The 15184-nt window shown below is 46.5% G+C and overlaps 1 protein-coding gene across 1 annotated transcript in view; it reads left to right on the top strand.

The window, feature by feature from the left end:
* spns2 (SPNS lysolipid transporter 2, sphingosine-1-phosphate) overlaps nt 1–15184 on the top strand; it is a 56595-nt gene that overhangs the window by 1266 nt on the left and 40145 nt on the right. The window lies entirely within an intron of this gene.

Consider the following 15184-nt stretch of genomic DNA (forward strand, 5'->3'; position numbering starts at 1 on the left):
AGAATATGATAAAAAAAAAGGCCAGGCAGAGTCATATTATTGAAATAGCCCAGTTTGTAGACTCACACAGCAAATGTATTTGATTTTAGTTGATTATTATGGATTCCTCGCAAAGCAAGCATTGTGTAACTATTGATATAACCAAGGACTGTGCGCATCAAAACGTGTTGCATCAGGCTTGGTTAACCTCTTATCCTCATCTTAGTTTGACCAACATTTGGTTACTACAGCACTTATCTAGGCTTGGACATTGGACTGTGGCACTGAATGGGTTAACATTACTGCTGCAGCATGGAGAATGGAGGGAAGCCTGTTCATGGCAGAGAGTACAGAGACCCCCTCCTCTTAAAGTGCAAGTTGTATTCATTCCCTTATACTTGCATGACTGTCACACAGAGGTCTACTTGAAATTCATGTATTTAAAAAAAAAACGTTTTACTTCTTCACCCATTATCGATATCATATCTGGCATCAAGATTTCTGAAATTGATAACTTAGGGGGGAAGTAAAGGTGGAATTTCTCTCCGTCGCCCCCGGCGGAGAAAAGGAGTGGCTAATCCAAACGGAACAATGTGTACACTTCTAAGTAGCCACATGCCTGCAGCTCATCCTCCTGAGGGCTTCATGGTCCGGTCTGTAAAGAGTCACACTACACACCCTTGGGCACCTGAGCGAAGGCTTTAGCTGCTCGACCTACAGCCAAGAATGTGTTGATGGGGTGGGGGGGGGGGGGATATCTAATCTCAGCCATCTTCAAGCACCACTCCGTCACGGCAGATAGCTCGATAGATGAGAAGCCACACCGCCATGCGTGCGGCTCCCTCTACGCTAAAGCGATGTGTACTCCTGTCTCCTCGCCCCTCCTCGTGCTGTGATCAGAGGAAACCCCCTCTTTAAGGGGCTCGCGGAAAACCAACCCTATTCTCCTCCGTCCTCTCCATCGCGATCCTGCCACTGTTCCTCTCTGCCCTTCATACCGCACGAGATGCTGTGGGAGGAAAGTGGAAGAAGGGAGGAGGAAGGGAGCGCAGGATGATGGTGTTGGGGAGGGGTGGGTGGTTGCAGCAGCCCGGGCTAACCCTCGTCCCATCCCTCCCTCGTCCCGTGCCACCTGCTCGCTGCCGGGACGTTTTTTTTTTTTGCATTATGCATGGGAGGCGTTTACGTTGGACCTCCTCGCAGAAAGAAGGAACCAGCATCCATGCGCATCCAACACAACTAATACACACATACGAGCTGATCTGCCATCCTCCTTCCTTCTCTCTCCAACCTGTTCTCTCCTCTCCGGCTCTGTGAGCTGCATTGGAGATTTTGCCGATTGTAAAAATGGGACATTAGTCTTAAATCTTGTCTTTTCCCTGATGTCATTTCTGAGCTCATTACATCGTTGTAAGCAGGAATTAAGTATCAATTGGTCCGCTTTTCCATTTCCACCACTTCGGACTCGATCTCCCGTTATCTCTCTGTCTCCTCTCCTCCGCTCTAATCCCCCTGCCTTTCCGCTTCTCCAGCTTCCTTGTTCTCTTTCTGCAGCAGCAGGTACCCAAAACTCATAGATCTTAGTGTCAATTAAGCTAGCATGAGCGCCCGCACACAAAAAGCACACACACACACACACACGCGCGCGCACACACACAGTGGTAGAAAAGACTCTCCCCACCATTTCAAGAAGGGCTGAATGAGAGAGGGGAGTAATGAGAGGAGGGGCCGGCTGCTGCAGTGGCAGGCAGGCAGAGGGAAGTGGACGCAGAATGCGGGTTTAGCACGAGCGATGCTGTCCTCCACCCCGACGTCAAAAGGTCTTTGTACCAACAGCCATTACTGTAGTGTGTGTGGATCACTAAAGCATTGTCACAGAGACAGAGGGTGACCATTCCAGACACCGGGGCTATTCTGCACCACAACAATGATGGGAACATTGCACCAACCAATGCACAGCGGCAGTGTCAAAGACTTGGATCTTTTCTGTTGATCCCCAGTGTCAGAGGTTAAGCCACACACACACACGTTAATAAAGAAAAAAACAGCACATACAAACTGTAGTTTTATGATTCCAGCGCTCGACTTCTCCAGGATGATGGTGAGAGCCACAAAAGTAGAGTGAAGTTCCAACGACTGTTTCATTTTTACGAGAGCTTGTTTAGCTCGGGATTTTATAGATGCTCCGCCAATATTTCTTTTTACAAGACTTGAATATTTAATGCCCCCAGTATGTGAGAAGTGACGGCTTCGAAACAAAGTAATTGTTTGAGGCTTGTGCTGCATATTGGAGAGGTTTTAGATCTCAGTATGGCAAAAAAACAAACTCAATATTGATAGTGTCATCCTTCAAATTCACAACAGGAAGTCACTTTTAGTCTGCGATGTACTGCAATGTAAGCAAATGATTACATTTGCACTCCTCCATCCCTTAATCTGGCCTCGCCACCCCTTTTTAAAATGCATTTTGAATATCTGTTTCAACTCTGGATCATCAGAGGGCTGCAGCCAGTCCAAATTTCGTCAGTTTCCATATTTAAATGTTGTGGAATTGACAAATTTGACAAGTTTCAGACACACTCGAGGTCCAAATCCATGCGTGGAGAAAGACAAACCAGCTACATGCAGCGAGCCGGACTTCAGGCCCAGCTGTCCAGCCTGACCGGGAATGCTCCTCCAGAAGCCTGTGCTTCGTTTTTACGACCGTCTGTGAAGCAGACAAGGCAAAAATGAGGAGCGTCTGGTGTATTTGAGGGTGTCCTGATTAGGTCGATGGCGCCCTTACTCACTGCATTTCAGAATAGCGGTGAGCAGGGAAATGAGATGGAGATTGGACCATACAGGATTGGAGCTGGATGAGTTATGATGCTCCGGTTGGGTCACTTGTGTCTGGCCTTAAGAAGCCACAGCCACTTTTATTCATATTCCATTGGTTTTTTAGAGTGCAGCTCTGAGACTTAGAAGGCCACCACGTTTAATTTAATTGGAGGTGGCTTTGGAACCTTAAATCCCCGTGTTGGTCTGTGCGTAGACCCACAGCAGACAGTCCAAGCTCCTCGACAGCTTATCATAAAGAGGGGATTAAGTGTTTCTTCAGAATATGAGGATGTGGGAGACACTCAGCACTTAACGTTATTTGCTTCTAGGTAAGTAAGTAAACCCTGATGTGTGTCAACTCCAGCCACCCCCTGCGTGCACCCAGAGTCGCCCCCTTTTCAGCCAGCAATGGGGCAGTTTGGGGGGTATACCGACTGCAGCCTAATCTGGGGTGGACAGAAAAATTGTGGCGCCGCAGATTAGCGTCTCTTCCAGGCACCTTAAGCTGAGTTGTCTCAGTCAAGCTGTCATTCCGGGAATACCCCCCCAAAAAGGGTCACATCCCATTGGACAAGGACAGGACCCCTTGCATGTCAACTTTTGGCATCTTGCATTCAGACACAGATGACCGTGTGGTAATAATCCTTTTAAAGCCAGCTCTGGCGCTCTGCAAGAAAGATGTAGCAATCTATCCAGTCTGACTGGCTATGCAGATTAATTCCTGCTTTGTCCACTTCCTTCGGGGCTCCTCATTACCACCGTCCATATAAACCCTTCCTCTGCATTAGCATTTCCTTATAAAGCAGCCTTTAAGGCTATTTTCTGTCTCCATGTTTTTGCTGTCTGTTGTCACAACATGAAGCGCCCTTTCTGAGGGCGGAAGTGCACAGAGTGAAAGAAAAGGGCACCACTTTCAGTTCCACAGAGGCCAGAGAAGAAGAGAAGTGAAGACGGCGTCTGTGTCTGTCGGGGACATTCGGGCATGAAGCAAATTCTACGCGAGGAAACAAAAGTTGAAAAAAAAAAACTTCTGCTAGTTGAAGTCACTGCAGATCTTCTCAGTTACATGAAGTGCTGCAGCGGAATATGTCAGGATGAGACATACAGGAAGTGTCTCCTCACTGCTGAACTGTGTGAGAGGCTGTGGGCCACGCTCGAGTTGCTCTGGGGTTTAGCCGTCGGTTGTTTCACCCCTCACTCTTCTCCCCATTTCAACCTCTCTCGTTTTATAGCGTTCACATTTAAAAGGTCCCCAAACAACAGCAGAGGCATTAAAACGATGGAAGGGCCTCTAGTAATCCACTTTATAGGGTTGCTGCGTCTTTCTTCCCCGTGCTTTTTCCATCTGATGTGTGGCTGTTTCGAATTAGACAAACGGCACCGTACAGTATGAAGCGTCTCTGTGAACGGCATCTTTTCATGCGGTATGCTTCGACATCTTTCAAAATATTTCATTTCACTGTTGACAGCAAAATATTGACGCTATTCAACAGATGGTAAATGGAACAATGTCATGATATCCCACCAAGTGGACTTTTCCAGACCGGTTTCCCACAGATTTCCCACTAATCTCGTTATTTCTATATCCTGGCGTGCCGTTCTAGCTGCTGTGAGAAAACAGTCTGTGTGTTCTTTAGGCTCCGATTTAGCCGACGTCTGTAATAGTAACCGGTGGAATTAGACGAGAGTTTCTTCATCTGCCAGACAGTGCAGGCTCTTTCATGTGGCTCCTCCGAATTTTACCCTGAAGCAGACGTTGTTCCCTCGTAGCAGCGTTCGCTCCTGTGACCTCCACCGGCTCCGCACTTCGTGGCTCGGCTGATGGTCACTTTGCAGCGACGCTTCTCCTCCGATACGGCGGATATTTTGGCATGGGCCCAAACCTTGCAGCCGACATCACTCATCGCAGCTATGAAGCCATTACACGAGCTGCATTCTGGAGAGGGTATTTTTACCCCGTGCTGCCCACGCTAAAGCCCAGAGGTTTGAGTTGACGAGAGACGAGGGGTGAAAATACTTGGTGAGGTGACAGGCCCGCCTCGCCAGTGCTCTACAAACAAACAGGGAGTATAGTTACTGTAGTCGGGCCCATTGATTTGGCTCGCTCACCGGCAGTGACGTGGCTGATGGAGGCGATTGCCCCTTCGCTAAGTCCCGTCCCGTCCCTCGAAATCCATAATGGCCAATCATAGCGAGCGCCGGCCAGCTCCGACCAGGGTTTACTTTAAAGCCCTTGTGCCTGTTCACTGCAATTTGAAATCTAGCAGCGTTCTCCTTCTCTGAGTCACAACTTTGTTTGCAGTTGTCGCCATTTCTTCTGTCAGACCTTTGGACACCTCTGTCCCACATCCATTTAGAACAAAGCCACACCTCGTGTTATGAACAAAATCCAACACCAGGCCAGACTGTGAGTGGCTCTTTTTCTTCACATTTGACTTCTTAACTGGTTCTCATCTTTCAACCTCCGGTAGCTCGGCGGGTCAACTTGTAAAAGACGGCGGCGCTTGTTCGAGCTCCCCGTGATGATCACTGACCTCCCCTTTGTCATTAGAGGAGAGTGTGTGGACATAAGGTCGGGGCGGTGGTGTTTTCTTTGGTGTTGTGTCCTCCACCTACACATTTGGAGCAGGATTACAGCCCTGACATAAACACAGCCTTTGCCAACTTCAGTCCACTTTTCAAGACAGCGAGATGAGTCTCGGTCAGAAGCGGAGGGAATCTCCCAGTCTCCATCCAGCCCCTGTCCAAAACCCCCGTTCGCAATTAGCCCCCATGTTATGAAAAGACGTCCCACCCTTCCTGTCCCATTAGCTAAGAGGACTATCTGAAAGATCGCAGGAAGGAAAGAGGAGAGATCGGGGATGTGTGGAGCGTGCGGTGTTTGACACGCTGTCAAATAACAGATCATCCCTGCTTAGGTAATGTGATGGGAAAAATATGTGCTCTCCTCACTCCCCGCATTCCATCTCATGTTAATCTTACATTTTTATCAGGGTAGTGTGAGAGGTCCAATATTGTTGAAATTAAAATATGTTGGTATTTGGATTCATTATGGACTGCATGGGATAACACAATAATGCTAAATAATATCATTGTGTGCTATTCTAAAGATGGAACAGTCAAAAGTCTATTTTATTAGTCAGATGACTGAATTGTTCACTGCTCAGACTACATTGTGCATTTCCATTTCCTCCAGCCAGCCCAAGCACACACACACACACACACACACACACACACACACACACACACACACACACACACCAAGAGACATTTACAAAAAAAGAGAAAAAAACAAGGCAACACAAGTGAAATTTCTGTCTTGTGAAGGTCATATTCAAATGTTCCTGTGAGTCCAGAGACCGCTGATACATGCGATGAAGAAATGGAAATAGAAATGGAAATAGAAATGGAAATAGAACACAAACACACAGACAAGCAGTGAATATTGATCAACAGAACAGCAGCTTGGAATTTGTTACGAGTGATAAAACCGTGATGTCCTGAAGCGCTGAAATTGGATTTTTTTTCCCTGACACATTAGCAAGTTGTTCTTGAGAGACTTGGAATCCAACATTTACCTGCTCACAGCATGAGACACAAACCAGCAGACATGCAGCTAGCGGCGATATTAGCGCTCAGTTCCTGGAAGCTCTCACAGCTGCTAGAATAATATTTAGAGTGCTTATTTACAGCAGCTCTATATTTGAAAAGCCTTCCCTGTTGAGGGAAAATGCAATCTCCCCCTCCATTTACATGTGATGGAGTACACAGTGGAGCCTTGCACATGGATTGTGTAATCTTTTATAGCCACTGTTCAGGCCCAGGATAAGGTCTTGTGTGTGTGTGTGCGTGCGTTCCCTTAAATGTTTCATCAGCACTTTTTTTGGGATTTCATTTGTGGATATCAGTCATGTTGTCCGAGCTAGATGAGATTGCAGCAGGATTTTCATTACTGTGTTTGGCGTACGCGTTGCTGTGTTTGTGGGGTTGAGTGAGGGCGCTGACCTCTGTCAGAGACTTAGATGTCCTGGATCAGAGGTGGACACACACACATACACACACACACACACACACACACACACGGACAGCCCTGAGTATTTTTCTGCTATACAGGTTTCACCCTTAGGATTGAATTCCTCTGAGAATGTGTCATTGGTTTTATGTTTCCAAGACATATGCAGGTATTAAACTTAATTTTGGACTGGCAGCAACGCATTATCTTATCCGGCCTCTCATTTCAAATCCGGCTAATTTCACGCTGCACAGCTTGATCAGCAGGCAGCCAGACATTTGTGTCTGTTTTTTTTCTTCTTCTGGCTGCATGTAAACGAATAGAATTGCTGCATTTTTACAAAATCTTAAATGAATATTGTCTATCACATTACAAGCAAAAAAAAAAAAAAGGTAAATGCTGCAAATTTTTATTCAGGATCAACACAGAAAACTATAATCGTCAGATTCCATCCGGGTCTGCTTATGAGACAACAGCAGGCTGACTTTAGGTGTTTGCTTCTGCACAGCAGTTGTACACCAGAATGGTCGGTTACGCCTCACTGCCAAGGGAAGGTTATTACAGGGTTGTTTTGATGCCATAAATGTTTACTGGTCCATGTTTAACTGCATAAATCTGCAGGCAGCTTGTCAACACAAAACTCCCAACAACTTTGATTGCATGTATTTATAACACTGAATATAATGCACTCTACTTGAAGCTGAATCTGTCGCTGGATGGGGTTGCCGTGGCATGAAATGAGGGACTTTAGATGTTTAGTGATGTCTAGGAGGCAAGAGCGCAGCCGGCATCCCGTGTCGTCATTCAGGTTGCTTGATGGAAGTATGTGGGCAGCACACCAGCGTTGTCATGGCTTCTTATATGGTTAAATGACGGATTAGTGCATCAGCCCCGAGGCTCTGTACTGTGCTGTAGGTATGTGCGCCATTCTTTAATAAAACACGCGTGGTATGTGCAGGAAGTCAGAGAGGAAGAGCGGTGGGAAAGGAAGGTGTGTTTTCCCACGCCGAGAAGAACTCGATTGGTGGCTGCAAACTTTTCAGAATTTTGAGACACAAGATTTCAAACTGGCCTTTGAGGTCATTTGATATAAGTTTGGGCAAGAAGACATATTTGGGTTTCTCAGTGTTTGATGAAATAGCGGGATAGATAGAGGAAGTAATAAGATACATATCTAATTCATGAGACAGTAAAAGATGAACCCCCCGGCCTAAACTAACCCCCCCCCCCCCTCCATAACCGGGATGAAATTGAGTTGGAAATGAGTGGCCTTCCCACTAAATGGAGACACAGTGTGAGAGTGGCACTGGGCGTATTGCTTTTTGAGTATGTGTGCAGCGGCAGGAAGGGTCACCTTGACAGCGTCTCATCTCATATACGTCTGATCTCTCTGGCTGTGTTTGTGTAGTACTATATTTGTGCATTACTGATTACCTTCCAATTTCATACATTCTCACACATTTTTGTGAAGAAACCAAATTGAAACTCACTACATACAATCCATTCTTGGATTTAAAAGATAATGTGCCGTTCACATCAGCCATAAAGAAGCAGCTGGGCCCCTATTGCCCTAGAATTCTCAATTTTTCAGAGCCTAAGCACTGTGATTAACCAGAGAAGACAGTTGGGCTGCAGCCGTTTGATGCTAAATTGAGCAGAAAACAGAAATCGTCACCAATTTTCTTCTGTTTTTATCATGGCTTGAGGTCACTGTGCACGCTCTCTTTTTGGAGAAACAGCTCTGCGGTCTAGACAGCCTGTGGACATCTTATCGTTATGCTTTACAGCTCACACTGTGAGCGGATCAAGAGGAAGTCAGATGAAGTATGAGTCAGGTGTCAAACCGAGAGCACAGATGTACAGTATATATTCAATTTTTTAAGTAGATCTGTAAGGCAGCATTTTAGCATTTTACTGCTTAATCTTTGGATAATTAAAGACGCCTCGTCTCAATGAGCCTCATTAACTAAAATAATGTAAGAAAGCCTTTCTGCACTGTACGTACTGTTTATGATAATTATGTGGCAAGACGTTTCAATGTCCCCCATAGTGGATTCCCCGTATCCTCATGAAAGGAAAAAAAGAGAGTGAGGAGAAATAAAATCTCAATAGAAAAAAACTACATAACGACTTTAATCCTCCACACTGTTATGTAAAAATAGTGCTGGGATTACTGACAGGATTTTAAAAATTCACATGAGCTGACACTGGCACGCACATGCGGTGATGTAAGTGAAGTCTTAGGCTGTTTTAACTACCTTGAGGTATACTGGTTTCGGTCCTAACGGTAACAGTTCAACAACAGTCGGATAGATTGCCATGAAATGTTCCTCCCTGAACTTTTCATTTAGTGCCACCAGCAGGTCAACGTTTTGACAATTGAACCATTGAACTATCTCTACATCCAAAAGGTAGATTGCAACAAATTTCCCGTCGGACATTCACGCTCCCCAGGGGATGAATTGTAATGTCATTCTGTTGTTTTTGATCTTCTATTGAGAATAAGTCCTACACACTGTTCCTTTCATTGTTCCAGGACAAATAGTGGGCTTGTGAGAGGGACCATGTCCGTATAACCGGACACTGTTTGAGCCTCTCTCTGGTTAAAGTCCACATAAAACACGCTCCTCCGTGTCCACATTCAAGGTTGAGTTAAACTGCTGTTCAGTATTCCTGAGAGACGCTGGTGTGAACCAGTGCAGCCCCCCCGCCCCCCGGCAGTCAGACAGTCTCATGTCATCTCAAATACCTTTGCTTCGCTTCACTGCATGTCTTTCCAATACTTCTAAAACATTATCTCATATACGAGCTTGTGGGCTAGCCCTGGATGCATTATTGATGAGCTATAGGTTTAGTCTGCTCCCTTGATGCTTCACTATGCCTCCTCTCCACTACCATCAAATATTTAGCACGTACTGGCTGGGACTAATGCGCCGCGGCCCTCGAGTAGAATTCAAGCTTTTGATTAGTGAAAGAAAATTAGGTTGAAAAAAAATTATTCATATTAATCAAAGTGGTAAGGCTGGCACACCTAGAGGCCTTTAATTTGATTTTGGCCCAGTTTGGCTGTCACAAATTTAGAAGATTAGAGGGAAAGCTGTCTCAAATGTCACAGTGGTTTTTATCACAGAAACAACCGCATTTTCATCCTCACCACACTGGCAGGACGTCTGATTCGAATGCATTTATCTTGGTGCATTGGTCATCTTTAAGCACTTCCACCAGCTTGATTTGACATCCACGCACCAACGTCAGCGACATAAGAAAAAGAAACGCAAACTGAAACCGGCAGAACTTTCCATTTGCAGTGGATCTACTTTTTGATTGTGTTTGAATGTTAGTGATTTGTCGGTTTGACAATCAATTCTTTCGTTGTCATGATGGAAAAATTGCAAGAAATAGGATTTGCATTAGTGTGGGAGTGTTGCTACAAGCAGTACATTCTGAGCAACACCTCCACGACTTCTGAGTAACATAATGAAACAACTAAACTAAAAGAATGTGCAACAACAATACAAAAAAAGATCAGGTGTAAAATCCTGAATGTGGGAACCTTAACCTTCACTGTCCTTTCTGCATCAACGGTGTCATAAGCTGCACTCAAAAAGGGGCCCTTAAACACATCCTTGAGGTCTGACAAACATGTTGACAACAGCTTCCTCGTCATAAAACATGTGCAAAGTGTGCATCCTTCTACGTGTGCACAAACACAACAGGGAGTCGCTCGTAAAAGCATTGCTCCGTAGCACTGCTAGTGGGCAGGAAGTCCACACGGTTCCTTTAATCTACAGAACTCCACTCTCATATTTATGATATCTTAAACAGTAGCCTCCCAGCTTGTCAATACGATGACTACGTAAGGTCCTAGATGTGCGTTCGACTCGCTACCAACAGGGAAGCAGGACTATCCAGCGCTCACTCACACACTCCCCATCTCTTGTGGATTGTTATTCCCCTGTACGAGCAGCGGCACACTGTTTCCCAGACATTTGCAGCACGTTTCCTTTCTGTGTGGCAGGGAGAGGAAGTGGAATGGAAAAAGCGCACCCCCGCCCACTGCGGACCACATCGCAAAAGGGAGGAGAGCAGTCGGTCAGGAGCCCGCCGGCCACAGTCGGGCATATTTGTGGTCAGCTTTCTCCTCTGAGGCGCCGTGCAGTGTGGCCTGCCTCTGCACTCGGCCGCTCTCTCCCCACGCTGTTACTGCCACCGTCTCTCACGCGCTCAAATCCCCAAATTGGTCACGTGAACGACCAGAAAAGATGCACTTTCTCCTCCCTCATTATGACCCCCCTCCCCCTTCCAGACTATTTATACTGCTGGGGTTGACACATGAAAAGGAATCACCCTCTAGCAGGAATGAAGGGGAAGGATCTGGCCACATCAGCAGAGCGGTTCACCGCGGCCCGTCACACTCTAGCCAGAATGAATGACTTCCATCCATTGGCTCCCTCGCACTCCGACACACACACTGGGAAACCAGGGGAAAGGGGAACCCACACACACATATATGCATACTATATATTTAAACAATGGAAACATATGCTTTGCAAAACAAATCCAGCCCAGACTGACCCGGTTTTAGCCACCACCTATTCCTTCGCTCCTCATGACTCCTCTGCTCTCTCCAACACGCGTCACTCTTAAATTGGACTGCTATTCTCTCCTTCCTCTTAGCCTAGTTTCTATGTGCAGAAATAGAACCAAGGGGGTCCGGAGATCCACCAGTCTCTGTTGGGGATTTGATATGAAATCTGTCCGCTCCAAGCTGACGGGAGTGTGTGCATATCTGTGTATGGGCGTATGGGCTGTGGTGTGTGTGTGTGTGTGTGTTCACCTCTGGTGTATTTGTGAGTGTATGGTGGTCCCGGAGGAGCAATGCTTGCAGAGTGCGTCACTGCACGAAGAGCTGGCCTTGCAAAAACAGCATGCTGTATCCTCATTTGAAATGTTTCCTCTGGATCACGCCGTCGTGTTGTTTTAACTTAAGGTTTCGGGGGGAAGTTCACCACTGCCTGTCAAATTGTCCATGTGATGTTTTTATTTCAACAAAAATTATGCTGAATAAAAACACAAGTCGTTGGTCTCACTGTTCTGGAGCTGCGTCGATCTACATTGATTCACAAACCGCCGGTCGCCGTATAATGGAAACAGCGACGACTGAAAGAAAGTACTATTCATAATCGAAGAATGATCATTCACCATTCACCGCTGTAAATGCTGCATGTGTGGCGTGTTTTGAGTCATTTCTTCTCATGCTACACTGAAGAAAAAAAGTGGTCATGAAGGCGGACGTTATGAGAGTGGAATAACTAAGTGTCAGACACAGGGAGCTGTTTTGCTCAACTCAACTCTGCCTGCAGCCGCGCAGCTCGGTTCAGCATCCCAAAGAAATGCATGAAAAGGGGTTCTGAAGGGTCACACAATAAATAATGATGCTCTGGACTGTGCTGGTGTACGACGGTCGCAGTCATGTGGGAATCACGCCGAAGCAAATAAACGCGAGGATTATTCAAAGTCAGAAAGACAAATAAAAGACAAAGCAATCGGACAATGTCTTCAGGAGTGCTCATTCGAGTTGTATCTGCTGTGAAAGGTTAACTAAGGGAGTGTGCGCTGCACTGGGTTGTGTGTCAGAGGGAGTGTCCGGTGAGTGCTGCTACCTTGAGTGAAGATGGAAGTAAGTGTTAGTGTTAGTGTTAGTGTGCTGTCAGGAAGATCCACATTCCTGCCATGTTTCATGCTAGGTGTCATGCTCAGATGCACGCCGGAGGCCCAGGACTTGAGAAACTCATTAACGTTCAAGGCAATCTTGTTGCAACCGCAGTGCATGGTAAACTGATACGTCTAGTGTTAAGTGTGTTATACTTGGTATTTCAGGCATCCTATAATAACCTGTGTAACTAAGAGGCATGTGAGCAGATACTGCATTGTGAGATGCAACAGCAATGAGGATCTTAGTATAAAAAAAGGCAGTTTTTAAGATTTCGGCAAGCTGAGCTCCTTTGTGGTTTCTTGACCTTTATCTGGAACAGCATCGCCATGGCAACTAAACTGGGTGCTGCCATCTTGGACGAGGGGCTGTGATACTGCATTATCAGATGGATCTCTGAGTCTCTCTTTCTTTCTTTCTTTCTTTCTTAATAAGACATGGTTGTCGCGTTTCCTCACAGAGTCCCAAAAAAACATGAGGAGAAAGAAGAAAGAAAAGGCTGAGGAAGGAAAGGAAATCAAAAGCACCGAGTTTGATCGGCAACATTGAGATCAGAGATGATAGTCGCGGGAGGCTGCTACACAAACAGAGCTGCTGGCTCTCTGTAATCCCTGACAGATTAGCACACTTCATTACACAGCTCATTGCACTTGAATCGAGAACAACAAACAGCGCTGCTTTGATCGGCATTAACGTCCACTGCTTCCTCATTAAAACGTCTAATACAATACGTTCATGTGCTTTTAATAGATCTAAGCGCGTCGGAGGACTTCATCACACAGTGGTTCTAGTTTATCCAACACCCACAGCTCCGTTCTCCCATTGTCGCGGGGAACAGCAGCTTTGCCAACTCTACCTTTATTAATCGTCTGGTGGTTGTGTGGTAAGGGTAGACGGGTGGGGCTCAGACAAATGCAGACTCTGTCCAGGAGGGACGCTCCACCATCTGGCACAGGAATCCCCCTCTCAGCAGGCTGTGTGTGTGCGTGTGTGTGTGTGTGTGAACTTCTTCCAAGCTAATTAGAGTACAGCTGCAGTTGTACAGTCCACTGTTAAAACACTGTTGTCGCTGTTGGACAGACGTGACAAGGGGGATGGGGGCCGAGACGCTGTCGCAGCCAACCTGTCTGCCAAGGCCATGTAGTGGTGTGTGTGTGTGTGTGTGTGTGTGTGTGTGTGAGGTGCATGGATGTGATCAGACTTCTTTCAGTAATCAGCCCAACTTGGACTTGGATGTGAACTGCGAGTTACCTGCTGAGAAACGATAAATGACCTGCCTTAATTTAGGCCGTTGCTGCATAATTACCACGACTGCCTGGTCACATGCGAATGCAGAGGCGATGAAGCACATCCAACGACGCAGGTTTTTTTTCCACTGAAATCGGCGGATCGCTACCATGGGAGCACCTTGTGAGTCACATCATCACGAACGGGGAAACGGTGCAGAGAGTTTCGAGCGCAAGAATGCTGCCCCGCAGAGTGAGGATGCGGGCAGGTGGCTTGACTCACATGACAGGAATCTGACGTATGTCTCTGCTCCCATGCAGTCACAGTCCAACCTGCACCTGCCCCGGCATCGCGCCGCCTTTGTTGACAATTAGGCAGAAGGGACATCCACTGCGTTGAGCAAATTATTTTTACCTGCTTGGCCGTGACCTTTCTCGCCGACTACCGAGCTTGAAATCCCGGAGATCGCGAGGACGTGATGGATGAGCCGCTTGTGAAACGCACGAGTCCGGAGGTCAGGTTACGCCGGGTCATGCTGGGCTCGGAAAGGAGAGGAGCCGACAGCTTTTCCAAATGTTAGTCATGCTGCTGTTCCATTTTCATGAGCTGTGTTGCAATCCCAGAGACAAGCCTGCCAGTTTCTACAGAAGACTCAGCCGGCACTGCCGAACACACATGCATCTGGACTGCAACCTATTCCTTTTATTTAAAAAAAAAATAAGCCTTTGAACCGTTCCAAGCCGGTGGTCTCTAGAGGAGCAGAATTCACTTGATGAGACGTGTTGCTTCTTGTTTACTGGGGTTTAAGATTGTATGGTAGCCATAAAGGGGTTTTCTTCTAACCCCTAATTAATCACCGTCTGATCTTCTTCTTCATCTCGATAGTCTGATGTTTACAACGTGTTCAAAAAATAAATAAAAAAAGTTTATGAGATTTCAAGCGCATGCTCTACATGCAGGCAACATTGAACACACACACACACACACACTCATAATGTTGTGCGATGAGCAGATACTCAGCTCTTCACATTGCGTTCCCTGCGGGTGCCTCTTGCCAAGCAGGCGCCATCATTCATTAATGCATTGAAGTCATGCAGCCAGAAAATTCCCTCCATTCCAACTTCTGTTGGGTAACACCAACAGGTTTAACACGACTTCAAAGATCCTGTGGTTCCTCACAGGGTCGGGATGTCATGCTGCTGCCGTGTGTGTGATGAGAGCCACCACAAGTATCAACCTCACAGGGTCGGTTGCAGTGCCATTTAGAAAAGCCAAAATCAACCGCCGCCGCCACTGTGCTGGGAAGCTATTGCTGGAGGAGGTGTGTGATGGAAGTGTCCGTTGAGCGGTTCAAAAAGCAGAAATAAAACCCGGCAGTGAAATCTTTGCGAGCGTTTTACTGAAAGTCGACCACTGTACGGCAGCCAAGAGTGCAC

This window comes from Taurulus bubalis, assembly GCF_910589615.1.
Source record: "Taurulus bubalis genome assembly, chromosome: 2".
Lineage (NCBI taxonomy): Eukaryota > Metazoa > Chordata > Actinopteri > Perciformes > Cottidae > Taurulus > Taurulus bubalis.